Source organism: Prinia subflava, chromosome 1 (assembly GCF_021018805.1).
Source record: "Prinia subflava isolate CZ2003 ecotype Zambia chromosome 1, Cam_Psub_1.2, whole genome shotgun sequence".
In the NCBI taxonomy this organism is placed as follows: domain Eukaryota; kingdom Metazoa; phylum Chordata; class Aves; order Passeriformes; family Cisticolidae; genus Prinia; species Prinia subflava.
Window position 1 is genome coordinate 8908065 of NC_086247.1, and position 14975 is coordinate 8923039.

General features: G+C 38.8%; 1 protein-coding gene across 2 annotated transcripts in view; it reads left to right on the forward strand.

The window, feature by feature from the left end:
* ADCY8 (adenylate cyclase 8) overlaps positions 1 to 14975 on the forward strand; it is a 118958-nt gene that overhangs the window by 11240 nt on the left and 92743 nt on the right. The gene's annotated exons all lie outside the window — the stretch shown is intronic.

Here is a 14975-nt window from a genome sequence, read left to right on the forward strand (position 1 = left end):
CAAAAGCGTTGTCAAGCACTGGAACAGGCTGTGTACACGAGTGGTGGTGTCACTATCCCTGGAGGGATTTAAAAGTCATGTAGATGTGACACTTAGAGACATGGTTTAATGATGGACTTAGCAGTGCTGGGTTAACAGTTGGACTTGATGGTCATAGAGTTCTTGTCCAGCCTGATTATTATGATTCTATAGTAACTTATTCTTGAAACATTAAGGGTGTAGTATACCTCAAAATGGTCAGAGAGATTTACAGTAGATTCCTCCAGGATCTGAAGGTCCTTGAGACAAGCCAGTGAAAATTCTTTTTTGATACTTAAACAGAACTGAAGCCATATGAAACTTGCCTAAGGGGCGTACAAGTTTTACAAGTTGCTGTAAAACTTTTTTGACATTCCACAATGTAGCCAAATGCCACTCTTACTGATGTTAGGATAATTTACATGTTCCCTGCAAGCCTGAGAGTAATAGTAGTTTACTGACAACAATGGGAAGAGAAGAATTTATTACACATATTTAATTTGTGCGAATGGAATTGCTTGTCTGCTGTGTTCCATTAGTCCCCTGAGAGGCTGCAAGAAATGCCAGAAGCACACATGAAGTGTTTCCATTTTCTGTGTGGTGGTACAGGATGGTAGGCCCCCATTAATCTTCTTATAATCTCAATAGCTCTTATGCTTAGAAGTTATTTTTTCAATGACTTATTATTTTCTTCCCTGTAAAAATGTACTTGTGTCTGGTTGTTCTTAAGGTACATTTTCTGATGACAACCACTCTTCTTTGCTAGCACTGCATGGTAGATTATCTAACACAAGCATTCAGTTACTTCAAATCTCATCAACAATCAAAACAATAAAATGTAAAAGCTTTAAGTACAGAACTCTCCAAGGCAATGTGACTTTGGAGAACGAGCATAAAAGAATACACCTTAACATGTCAGTTATTTTAAACTCAAGAAAAACTCTCACATACATAAAGATTGGTATAAGTTTAAGTTGTTCAATGTCCCTTAGACTTTGTACAAAGATTGTTAAGGTAGTTGGTCCTTTCCTCTTAAAGCAGTTAACAGAACTGTGCTGGCCACATTGACACCAGAACATGCTAATTTCCACATTGAGTTTACAAATGGTCTATCCAAGTGAATTTATTAAAGAACACTTCTGATAGCGTACAAGAAGGAAGAGGAGTTGAAAGCATTTCTGGTTTCTTTCTGCAATGCAAAACTTCTGTAATTCGACTTGACCAAGTTGATTTTTTTTAATCTAAAAACAATGTATATATCTAGTAAGATTTCATATTTAAATTTCTAAAGGTTCAGACCACTTAATAGATTTACATATATTTTTATTATATAATGCAAATACTCAGCAAAAGCAATGCTGTGAAATTTCATGCTTGCTTTCTTTCTTCTTTCTTTCTTCATTCCTTCTTTTGTAACGTGCTTTCAGGCTCAATAATTAAATTTACAAGTCAAAATAATATTTACATGTCCCTAAAGTTTGTGTTGATCTGAAGATGGTTTATAGGTGCAATTTAAAAATGAAAAATATGCGCATAGTTGATTAAGAGGTTTTTTTTTTTTTCTAATTACTATAATTAAACTATAATCTGAAAATCAAACAGTCATATTCTGGCTAACAGCAATATGGATTTAGCAGCTGCAGATTTTAAGATAACTTGAAAGGTGTTTATTCAAAGCTTATTGACCTTTACTACAGAATGACAATTCAAGGAATCTCAGACAAGGAAAAAGAAAATGCTAGAGCATTCTACAAATAAGGAAATAATTAGAAATCTAAATCATAAACCAATACATACACAGAAAAACTCCATATCTTCTTACAGACTTTGTATAAAACTAAGTGATCTAGGAACTTGAAAATATAGCAAGGTAGTGAGGGAGAGTTTCAACACTCCACAATCTCTTTAAATCACTTAAGTAGTTTTAGGAATGTCCTGTGGGACTCACTGACTCCCACCAGACTCAACAGAGTTTGATAGTGTTATGTGCAGACAAGACAAAACTGGGAGGGTTGACTGATACACCAAATGACTGTGCTGCCACTCAGAGGGACCTCAGTGGGCTGGAGAAATGGGCTGACAGGACCACATGGAGTCACAGAATCACAGTATCCTTAAGGCTGGAGAAGATCTCTAAGATCCTTAAGTCCAGACCTTAATCCAGCACCACTATTTTCACCACTAAACCATGACCCAGGGTGCCACATCCACTTGCCTTCTCAGCAGATCCAGTGATGGTGACTCCACCACTTCCTGGTGCAGCCTGTTCCAATGTCTGATCACCCTTTCAGTAACAAAATTTTTACTAATATCCAATCTAAATCCCTCTGGAATAACTTGAGGCTATTTCCTGTTGTCCTGCCTCTTACTACCTAGAGAAGAGACTGACCCTCAAGGAGGTTTACACCCTCCTGTCAGGGAGTTGTAAAGAGCTATAAGGTGCCCCATGAACTTTCTTTCCTTCAGGCTGAGCCCCCAGAGCTCCTGATCAGACTCGTGCTGCAGCCTCTTCCCCAGCTTCATTCAGCAGAAGGGAAATGCAACATTCTGCAGCTAGGAAGGAATAGCCCCATGCACCACAAAAGTGTGGCAACTGAGCAGCTGGAAAGCAGCTCTTGCAGAGAAGGCTGGAGAACCTGGTGGACATCAAAGTGACCATGAACCAAGAGGCTGAAGGCCAATGGGCTCCTGTGCTGCCTTAGGCAGACCATTCTCATTGGGCTGAGGAAAGCAGTCTTTCCCCTCTGTTTGGTCTCATTGGGCTGAGGAAAGCAGTCTTCCCCTCTGTTTGGTCTCATTGGGCTGAGGAAAGCAGTCTTCCCCTCTGTTTGGTCCTCCTGGAACACATCTTGAGTGCCAGGCCCAGTGCAGGACTGCCCAGCACAGCAGACACATGAACATACTGGAGTTAGGCAAGAGAAGGGCCAGGAAGAGCTGCCAGTGAGGAAAGGCTGGCAGAGCTGGAACTGTTCAGGCTGGGGATGAGAAGGAGCAGGGGTGTGTGAGGGGATGGTAATCTGATAATTATGTATAAATAGATTACTCTAAAGTAAGGAGACAGAGACAAACTTTTCTCAGCAGTGCCCAGAGATGGGATGATAGTCAATGTGCATGAACTTAAATGCAGTAAATTCCACTTAAACATAAAAAAACCCCTTTTTTGTTTTATTTTACTCTAAATATGAATGAGCACTGACATGTTGCCTAGAGTTGATGTGAACTCTTCATTCTTTGGACTATTCAAAATCTGACTGGACGAGACCCTAAGCAATTTGCAAGTGATCCTGCTTTGAGGAAGATCTGACAATATGATCTCCAGAAATCCTTTCCAAACTCATGGATTCTGTGATAGCAGTACAGATACTGTTTCAAAAATACAGAAACAAAGATCTACTGAGGATCTGGAAGGCAGAACTAGCATGGGAATCCAGACTGAACAAGGTTACATGGTCATGAGCAAGACATGTATCATCACAGGGTGAGACCTGGTTTACATGCTGTGCCTTCTGCACTACTTCAGGCCATTCTAGCCTCAAGTCATGGGAAATAGAATCATGCAATCATTTAGGTTGACAAAGGCATTTTGGATCAAGTTTAACCATAAACCTAAAATTACAGAGCCCACCACATGTCATCAGTTCTCATTTCTTCATGAACATTTTTCTATGGGCTTACCACCATCACATGGATCGAAGCTCAAAGCAGCAACCTTGTCTTCCCCATCCCCATCTAGGGACATCACGCACTGCCAGAGCACAACCTTACAGCAAACATCAGGCACTTGCTCACTCCATACTTCTTTTGGGGAACAATTCTGTCTCCATTTCCTAGATCTCTGTGGTCTGTGCAATATTACAGGTGGAAGAGTTTGAACAGTATTAGTAACATTTGTCTTTCTTTCTAGGAGAAAAAATGTTCCTCTACCAGTACCAACCGTTCAGCTTCCCATGGTCAGATTGCTACGTGAATGTTGAGATATGTGACATAAGTGTGTGTGTGTGTGTGTGTACTGTGATCTCCCTGGGGCTTTCTTAGCAGTCTTAAATGCCAAAGAAAGCTGGAGGCAGTTTTACTCTCAGGCAGTCGGTCTATCAAAGTTAGAACAGTGTTTTGAGCGACAGATACTATCCTTATAAAAAAATAAAAGTAGAAACTAACTTTCTCCCAAGAAAGAACTGATGATCTTTAAACATACTGTTTTCAGTTGCAGTGGATCCTGCTTGTTTTCAGTACTTCTGAAGGATAGAGTATTTACTCTAGAGTAAAGGAAAATGAAGAGACAGCTGTGACAACCTTCAAATATGGAAGGGGTTGCTACAGAGAGGAAGAAATCAATTGTTCTATTTTTCATTTATGAGCAATCATGAGATGATGGGTAAGGAATCGTTACATTAAATAGTAGGAGAAACCTTGAAAGAACAACCTAATAACAATATCTTAAATAACCTCATTTTACCTGGAAGGCTTCACCTTGAGGTATAATTAAAGAGTTTAGAGTGGCAATTTTTAGGAGTGATTTAGGTAATATCCAGGACCCTGGAGCATGGGTTAAGTGACTTATTAAGGTCCTCTCGTGCCCTGCTTTCTATAATTAAATGATAATTTCTCCAAATTTTGACTATGATGCAAAGTGTTCTTACCCCCAGTTTCAAAAGAGGTAAACCATTTCATATATATAACGACTGCTGCCCTGAGGCTGATGGATTGCTCTGAATTATTTTCATTTATGTAGCCTGAAATGCTGCAGCTTCAGGTATTTATATTTGTGGTTTGCTGCAGACATGTTGGGTCAAACATTAGCCAATAATATTGTTGATGGTGCAAGAAAATTACAGAACCTGATTGTCTTTTCCAAGAAAGTGACAACTGGTGGAGAGACTGTGTTGCTGATAAAGTCATGTTGAAGACAAAACCAGAGAAGAGTGAATCTGTTGACTGAATAGAGCCTATTTTTTACCCAATGAAAAGTATTTTTTAGGTAACCATGAGCTCATTTTACTTCACCTTTAATCTTCCTCATGTTGTGTCATTAACCTGGTCTGATTTATTTATTTCCATGTATACATAAATATATTCAGAGGAGCAGTGTTATTTTAGATTCTGTCTTACAATTGTGTAATTGTTCATATACCACTTAATTACAAAGAATAAGAATTTTCCTGGTTATTCCTGCTCTCAGCAAATATTTCAGTAATTGTGTACATTAAAAGATATGTCTCAGAAATCTTTGGGACTATAGCTGACTTTAAGACTGTTCTAGATATCTGGTGCACATGAAAATAATGGAAACAATACAAAAGTCAATATAGAGATTGATTAACACTTGCTGAGTTACTTGAGCACAATTAAGAGGTGGAAGAGTTCCATCTCTAACTTTGCATCTAAATCCATCCTAAACTCTGGGAGTGCTCATGGAACATCTTGTCTCTTGCCAAGTTTTCCATGTGTGGCACCCACAACAGGTTCATTAGACCAGAGGATACTTTCTGTCACTGCAGTAACAGAGCTCCTTCCCCAGGGCTGAGCATCCCACTCTGACACCAACAGGGAATCTGGCTTTTACCTTGGAACAGACACAAAATATTTCCTTCCTTCTCCAATAACGATGAACGGCCTTAGTAGCAGACAATTTTATCTCAGGGAACCTGGTAGCTAATGCTCTCTTCAAGGGCAATAAACTCTGACCTTGGCAGGGTATTATAATCAAGTTTTTTGTGTTGTGAAGGGCAATTCAGTCTTTCAGCAAAATGCTTTCATTTACAGACTACAAAATCAGTAGCAGCCATTCAGGGTAATTATACAGACAACTTTAATGAAATATTTTCAGACAACCATTTCCACTCCTGCCAGACACAGGGATCTCTTTGAAAAATGAATACTTTTCAAATTATGCTGGGTTTTTTTGTTTTGTTTTTTTGTTTTTTGTTTTTTTTTTTTTGTTTTTTTCCCAAGGTAGAGGATGGTATTAAACACACAGGCAAAATACAGTTACTCTAGTTCTTCTTAGTAGAAGTCAGGTGCTTGGTAAAGGTAGGACATCCTGTGGTTTTCATCATTATAATAATTTTGAAGATGTGCAGATGGACAATGTATGGATTAAGATGCATTTTTCCAGAAATATCTGGATCATCTTATCCAAATGCAGTGGTATTGCTCTATTCCTGGCTGGACTGGCTCCTGAGCTATCACCTCACAATTGCAAGTCCTGCAGATCAGTGGTGTCTTGTCATCCAGCGAAGAGTTTTTATTGAATACTGAGGTCAGCAGGAGCTGACACCTTCCAGAGGAGGGAGTTTGGAGCTCTGAGTGGAAATGATTCTTCCATTTCAGTTTTCCAGTTGAACTGGAAGCTGAGGACTGCCACATGCTTTCCACATGCTGCAGGTGTGGTCTAAATCTTAAATATCTCTATGTAGCTGCATTTTCCCTTCTGGGGGCCACCAGAAATGTATCAGCCTAAGAAAGGCATTTCCATACCTAAAAGCCTGATTTTTTTCAGAAATGCAACAGCTGCAATGCATTACTACTTACTAGAGAAATATAAAAGATGTGAGGGTGAAGTTTGGGGTTTTTTTTCAAATTCTGCCAAGAACTAAAAATTTTAACATAGAAACACACACTTTAAAAAATTTAGCACCTCATAAAACTGTTCTGGTTCTCCATATTTGTGTTGCTTGTCTCCAGACATTGTTCTCCAATATGTGTATTTTTAATATCATCTTGTGAAGTATTTAGTCACAGTGCTCTACTTTTACAATTAATATTTTTCTCCTTAAAAATAATAACTGGCATGATTTAGAGTCTTTGTCTTTTTTTTTTTTATAAACTCCTTGTGTAAAATACTATATAGGAACATGTCAGAAGGTAAGACCAAAATGCCTGGAAAAAATAATTTATGATACTACTACTACACTGTATTTATTGGAAAAATATGTTAGGCTTGTACTCATATAATGATTAATCATGCTGACTTTAACAAATGGATGTGAATATTCATGAGGATGACAACATGGAGAAGTCATTTGAACTTGTTCTTGTTTTTACCTAGAATATAATACAGGTTACACATGTAGTTACTGTACAGTGTCAGCCTTGAGATATCAGCTTTATATCAACAACTAGTGAGTTCATAATGCTGTCTGCAGACATGGCAGAAAGCTTTAATTGCTTTCAGCACCACATTTTCTAAACAAGAAGAAAATAGCTTGAACAATGGAGCTTGGCTGGGGCCTTATTTTACTTTAAGAACAGAAAATCTCTTTTTTTTCAGTTTGAAACAACCTGACCAATGTTAATTGGCTGAGTGGCAGAACTTGTGCAGTAAGAACTGATTTCATCCTTGTAGGGAAACCAAAGTATTCAAATTGTTATCAGGAAGGAGCCATAAGCAATTCCTTAGTATATCCTAAGGAAATGTGAAATGCTTTGTTTCTCTCATGTTCTGATATCTAACACATCAAGATTGTTGGAAGACACCACTTAAGAACCCATCAGGGCCAGGATAAACATCTCCATCAAACAGATGGAGATCTGGATCAAACATTAAACTCAATGAAGTGTCTCACCCTGCCATTGCCTGTGCCCTTTCTTCTTCAAACCTTTTGTAATTTAACTGTTAGAACTGTCTGGCTTTCAAAAAATACTAAGCAGCTGGAAGATCAGTTTATAAACCTGATTGTCCTTGGTTTTACTTTTAAAGCTCAGAAGCAATGTTCTCTTCCCTGCCTAAAATTCCAGTAAGAAATCAACTTTATCAGCTAATTCTTAGCTGAAATTATGGGATGGTTTTTTGTAACACAAAATACAGTATCATCAGCCTTGATATTCATATGTCAGCATGTCCAAAACTGTACCTAGCTTCTTTTCAAGCACTGGTCTGCTGAGGGCTCCTAAGAGCTCAATATTTATGTATCCTGACTGCAGCAATATTGACTTAAATCTGCTAAATACTCACTATGACCAAACGCTGCTTTGCCCAACAAAATTTCCTTTTGAAGACAATCAGCTTCTGTGTGAGCAGGTAAAGACTGACCTTGCTCCTGACTGGGTGCCTTTACACAAATCAAACTGCAAAAATGTCCACATTATTCATGGCTGTGCATTGTATCAAGCCCTGTATACAGCCATCCTGATGTAAATCATCTGAGGGGCTTCTCTTGTTAGCTTATGTCCATCAAGATTTAACAGTCTCCAGCAGCATTCCTTGTATCAGCAGGATTTATTACTCAACATCAAAAGTGGTTTTGCTTTGCGTCATTTATTTAATATTCCATGAACAGTCCAGTTTCTGTTTCTCATGCTTATACAAGCAGGGAAAACAAAGGCATGGCTTGTATTGTCAGGCAAGGCAAATTTGGCTCACGGTAAATATCAGGGTTTGATATTAATCCCATCCTTGTTTTAAACCAGAATAAGTCACTGCCTTCAAAGGAATTAGTCCTAAATCACACCACTGTCAATGCAAAATGAAGCCTGCACAACATGTCTCCTCTGCTAGCAAAGTGTCAGGAGAAGCCTAATCCTTTATTATTTGTCTCTGGTATATTCTGTCAGCCAAGGACTGAATCAACTCTTTCCCACAGCACTCTCTGTACTTTTGATGTCAGTTTGACTTCTTCTAGCTCACCACACTGAAGCGTTCACCATGACTAATAGCAGAACAACACCCACAGGTTTCACAAAGGAAAATGTTTGTCCTCGCCTAACTCCCTGAGATAAAGTTTTAATCCAGCTGGTCTGGAATGTTGTAACCTCTCATGGCTTTTTGTCTGGTACATTTCCATTTGCTCCCATGTCCTTTCCCCATTTTCTGTCCAGGATATCCCCTAAATGATAGTTTAAAAAACTTGAGATAAAGCAGACTTTAAAGAAAATACCAAACAACATTAGAGATCAATAAAATTCCTGTTTAACCTTGAGTGACTCAAGTCTTCTGCTATGCCTAAGATGTGTTCAGTTCAGCCCTGGAGAACAAAGTCTCCTGGGCCCTATTACAAATCCCCAGCCATCTCAAAGTTAACCTTGCAAGTTCATCCATATCTTCATGGACTCTCCATTTCCTGAAGTCTCTCAGGGTCTGAGCACTGGTTCTCAGTGTGGTTAAGGATGCCTGAAATTCTGTGTACACTGAAGTCAGACTACAACTACTTCTTTTATTATCTCCAAGATTTCTCTGAAGAGTAGGTCTCATGTTTACATCTCAACAGGGACAGAGAAGAAAATAGGTGTTTGGGGCTTTTTTTGATTGTTTTAGGGTTTGTCAAGGTTTTGCTACGAAAGAACACTAAAAATGGAATTGTTGAGTTCTGTCTTTTCCTGGTTTTCGGATCATCACAGTTGGCAACAAAAGGAGATATCAAAAGAAAAAAAAATAAAGACAGGAATATCAATTGCTTTTATTGGAGTTTTATGGTTATTTTTCAAAAAATAATTTTAAATGAAACCAGAGTAGTCATGATGGGAAATTTGGAGAGAGAAGGTATTTTCCATGTTTTTTCTGGTCTAGCAAAGTTAAAACCTCATCTGAGAACTCTAAGTTGATTCTTGTTGTCTCACACATCAATCCAGGAGTAAATTCAATGGGCAAACTCTATCACCAGTGACATCCATGCAAAATGCAGCCACTTACAGGTGAAACCGTGGTGAAAGGTAGCCTTGAGACTGGTCTGTTGTAAAAAATGCTAATAATAAAGTGAAAAGAACATTTGTTTTTTTTCTTTTTTTGGCTGAATAGTTTAAAAAAAGAACAGCTGTGAGGGATGGTTTGTTTACCAGCAGGTATAACTGATTAACACACAGAGGTAATTAGTAGAGCTTCCCATCAGAATGCAAGCAGGTTTTGAAGGACAAGGCTTGTTTGGTAGAGGACACTCAACACTGTGATATCCCTCATGTGTTTTTCATTACCAGTGTTCTCAGTATTATTTCACTTAAATCAATTCACTTTTTAATAGGTATTAGTCTCACTCTGACACAGACTAGAGTGAATTTCATAAGGTTGTCTATTTCTTGATAAAGGGTTCAAGAGTAATTTAAGATCATTACGTTTTGCTATTACTTTATTTATTTTCCACTGGAATACCAAAAGGGGGAAATGGTTTGCATTTTGAATCTTGCTTCTTTCTTTGTCCTATGGCCACAGCTTGGTAATTCAGAGGAAAATACATGTGACCTGGCCTAACATAACTAGGAAGAATAAAGAAAAGCTTCTCTTGTGCAGTCTGTTGTTACAGCTCTGTAGAATGCATCAAAGCAGGGTCACCTGCACACAAATTATGACAATTGCCAGTTCCAATAGGAATAGACATGGAGTATGTCCTGCAGGTAATTTCTGGGACATTGATAAAATTCATCAGATGAAGAGAGCAATGAAGTATGCCAGAAAAGATGAACAGCTGTCAGCCCCACTAACACAATTATTGGTCACCTGTTTTGACATCTTACTTTGGATAAGAGCCATTGTTCAGAGCAAAAACAGCTGTGCAGAACAACACCCCAAAAACAGTTAGCATAAATCCACACCACCTAATTCACTTCTCCATAAAATGTAGTGAAACTCTTTCCAATGCTGTAAAACAGCTATAATGTGTTGCTTTTTGTTTTTGTTTTTTTTACTTTTACTTCCATTACCTCTAATCAGTTGCATAATCTGTTAAGAGATCTACTAGGATTTCTCCTGCTTTGGCTGACATTGACTTAGGTAAAATTATTGTAATGATTTGAAGAAAATTTCCAAAAGTGACTTTCACTTTAGGCATTCTAGTTTTAGGTTCTCTAGGCTCATCCTCAACTCAGTGATGCTCTCAGACTTTTCCAAATGAGGTGTCAGCTGGAATTTTTTGTCAGTGAGATGATGTTTAATGCTTGGTCCTCAGTTACTGGTGCATTTCAACTGGGAGACAGTTATTTACAACTCAGATATCCATGCATGTAATGCAAAGAGAAAATTTAATGTTTTATAAGGGTCGCTTCAAAAGAACCCACAGGCTTTATTTTTAATTCTGAATATCCAGAAAGCCATGGATGTACTTCCCCAGCTCAGATTACTTTCTTGTAAATCTTTGTTTAGATGTTGCTACTTTTAGATGGAGTAATTTATTTCTCAAGCAGCTTTAAATGGAATGTAGCTCCTTTTGAACATTACTTTGATGTTTGTTTTGAACAGTAAATATGCAGCTTATAAGGGAGGACAACTTCTGCATAGAATCACAGAATATCCTGAGTTGGAAGGGAGCCTCAAGGACCCTTGAAGCACAGGTCCTTGCCCTGTACAGGACAACTCCAACAATCACACCACGTGCTGGAGAGCATGGTCCAAATGGTCATTGAGCTCTGTCAGGCCTGAGGCTGTGACCATTTCTCTGGAGAGCCTGTTCTAGGGCACAAACACCCTCTGTGTGAAGAAACTTTTCTGAATATCCATCCTAACCCTTCCCTGACACAACTTCAGGCTATTCCCTCAAGTGCTGTCAGTGGTCAAGAGACTGATGAGATCAGTGCCTGACCCTCCACTTCCCTCATGAGGAAACTGCAGACTGTGGTAACATCTCCCCTCCATCTTCTCAAGTAACTTCAGCTACTCCTTATATGTCTTCCTCTTTGGGACCTTCACCATCTTCATAGCCTCCCTTTTAATATTTTCTTATAGCTCTATGTCTTTTTAATATCTCCAGTGTCCAAAACACACACAGGATTTTAGGTGAGGCTGTCCCCGTGCAGAGCAGAGCAGGACAATCCCCTCCCTTGCCCAGCTGCTGATGCTGTGCCTGATGCCCCCCAGGACACTCTTGGCTCTCTTGGCTGCCAGGGCATCTCTGTCTCATGTCCACCTTGCCATCAACCAGGACCCCCGGGTCCCTTTCCATGGCCCTGTCCCAGGTGCAGAATCCAGTTCTTGTTTTTGTTAAACTTCATAGAGCTGATGATTGCCCAGCTCTTTAATAGGTCCAGGTCGATCTTCAGGGTCTCTCTGCCTTCATGGGATCAACAGCTCCTGCCAGTTTATTGTCACTGGCAATAGAAAAATATAGGGAAAATTTTGGAGTCAGGCAGATCTTCATGAGTCTGAGATATAAAAGTGCAGAAAGAGAAACAGCTGCAGGATCTACTCCTGGTTAGACCGCACAGATAATTTTAAGTTTTTCTGTTGTACATGTGCTGTGTTTTCAAGGTCACATATATTTGGAAAAGAGATTCCTGTCTGAGCCCTTTTAGTTAACTTATAAACATATCAAATTAGGTGATTTTTTTGTCAATGAAATAATTACATCTGGAAGATTAGCTTTAGAGTTCTTGCAATTACCCCACAATACAGCTGTATCAAAGTAGAGGGAATAAGTACCTAACTAATACACAGAAAACACTGAATGGAGAAAGTTATTCATGTCAAAAAATTTAAGACTGTTTTTCTAAATGGGAACGTTTCAGATATCTGGAGGTGACAGCATCTTGTATACAAAATGATGACAAAAGGGCACTGTGCTGCTCAGATCATATCTGGAGATGTGATGGTCAGATTTCATTGCATAGTTCAGGATCAGTTCCTAGGTAAGTGTTAGAGAGTTCAGCTAAATACCTTATAGCCATGGAAAACAGTTTCTAAAAATTGAAAGTCATTTTCCCATCCCTATTCATTCCCCTGTATGCATGGGCTCTGACCCTGCCACTGACATTGTCCCAGACACGTCTAGCCACTTTAACATCTATAAAAAGAAAAGTACCTAAAAAAGATTATCCAAAGTTTCAGAATGGAATTTTTTATTATTATTATTAAATTGTTCCTGAACTCCAAATTTTAGACAACCTCAAGGAGATCTGGAGGACATGTTTTGAAACTTTTGGGCTGCTCAACAGCACTAGTAGGTTTATGTATTTTTTTTGACTGCCTCTGCATTCCTCAGTTATGTCAGCCCTTATGTATCTGATATAGGATATAACTATGATATTATGTGTTTGATATTATTTTCTTGGAAGATTTCTTGTACCATACCATGTTGCAAAAGTTTTGCCATAGTTGATAGCTGACTTACCAAATGTGTGTGGCTTTAGCTATTTATACGCAATGTAATCAGACAATCAATTTATAATGGACTCAACAGGAGGAAGAACAAAAAAGGATACAACTATTTTTTCTAATAGAAAATTACACTCCTGTTCTGAATATTAAAGATACATATTTTCAAATACTATCTTGAACTCGAACAATTGAATTTATGCAAATTTGTCATTGTTCAGAGGGAAAATGGTTTTTGTTTTCAAAATCACTAACAGGACAAAAATTCATGTTAAGATATTCTGCAACAGGATGGAGAAAACTCTGTTCGAAACCAGTAGTTTTCATTGAAGATAATCAAATAATTTCTTGTGGTACACCCAATGTTTTGATAGGGCCAACCTGCTTGCAGGCTGCACATTTCATGTCCTTAAAGACCAGACTGTTCCTAAGTGCACAGTGAAGCCCACCAATGATTGCTCTGGAAGTAGCAAGACCACATTTCTTAAGAGGTCTCAGTTCTCCTAGGGGCATAAATAAAATCAGAGTTTTTGAAGAATCAGCCAATGTTCCCATGGGAGCCGTGCACAGCTGAACCACAAAATTCAGTTCTAAACGTGAAATCAGATGGTGACACTGGTACAAATGGCTCCTTTCTTATGTAGCAAACCAAGGGTGGGTGGGGTAAAGCTGTTCTTAGCCATCAGAGTCTGTGCTAGTCTAACTTTACCATAAACAAACATTATGCTATTCTCCATCCCCGTCTTCCAAGGGGTATGGCATATTTCTGTCTTTCAGTAAAGTACCTGTATGTAGATCAGATGAAAACTAACACTCACTCCAGCTGTGAATAGGAGATAAATACCAGTTGTACTTATGCACTGGAAAATACATCAGGTGAGTTTTCTGGAAAGTCGTGGCAGCAGTTTGGGCACCTTTGTGGGCCAGATTGGCTTCCAATAAAAGTTAGTGAAGAAGCACCCACAAACTAAAACAAACAAAACTCCCTCTTATCACTGCCGGGGGAATTTACCAGATAGACCCAGGAGAAGTCAGAATGAGTGAGCCTGGGGAATAAAAACACTCTTTACAAGGTGATTTAACAATAAGGCAGCAATGATTTCCATCTAATGAGTTGGCAGCAGTGCCAGCTATGAATGTTCACATGCTTCCTCTTCCTGTGGAGGCTGTGCTGTGAACTTAATCAGACGATTGCTCTAGATATGAAAATCACTGCCAACACCAAATGTTTGTTGTTTAAGTTGGCTAAGCTCCCTGATATAGTTCACAGTATGGTCCCACAAATAATTGATCTGGCACTACGAAGGGGAAGCTGTACTGTGGGATCAAGGTGGGCATGAGGCAGTACAGAGGAACAGGTACTTACTAGTTTCTCTGCCAAGAGCTTTGATTCATAAAATCACACTCTCAGTGGGAGATAGAGGTTTGCTGCAGCCCAGCAGTGAGAAAGCAGTAGTGTCTGTGCTGCCAGATGTTCTTATTTTAGAAAAAGTAGAGCATTTTGGTATTCTTGTACAACTCTCAGTCCATTCCTGGTGATAAGTTCTTCTTATACAAGCATCTTATTTTCCCTCAAATAACCCAAGCAAGACAGTGATCAAGAAGGGAGAAAGCATTTTCTGAGACATTTTAATTACAAAAAAGAACCTTGTGGTGAACTTCTATTTCTTATAACAACTAATGAAGAATCAAAATGCTTCTCCAAACTTAATTATCCAATAATAATTACCACAGCAACCAGTTCATTATGTGGCACATGCTGAAAATACTCTTTAAGAAGCCCAAGTTTAGCGCCCCAGTTTTTCCAAAACAGACAAGAAAGACTCTAAACTGTTGCTAAAGCCCCAAGAATGTTTAGCTGAGGATTACATTGAAAACCATTTCTTTCTTTCTTAAATGTGTTTGGGTGACATCAGCCCTGACACTGCTCTGTTTCTCTGCGGCA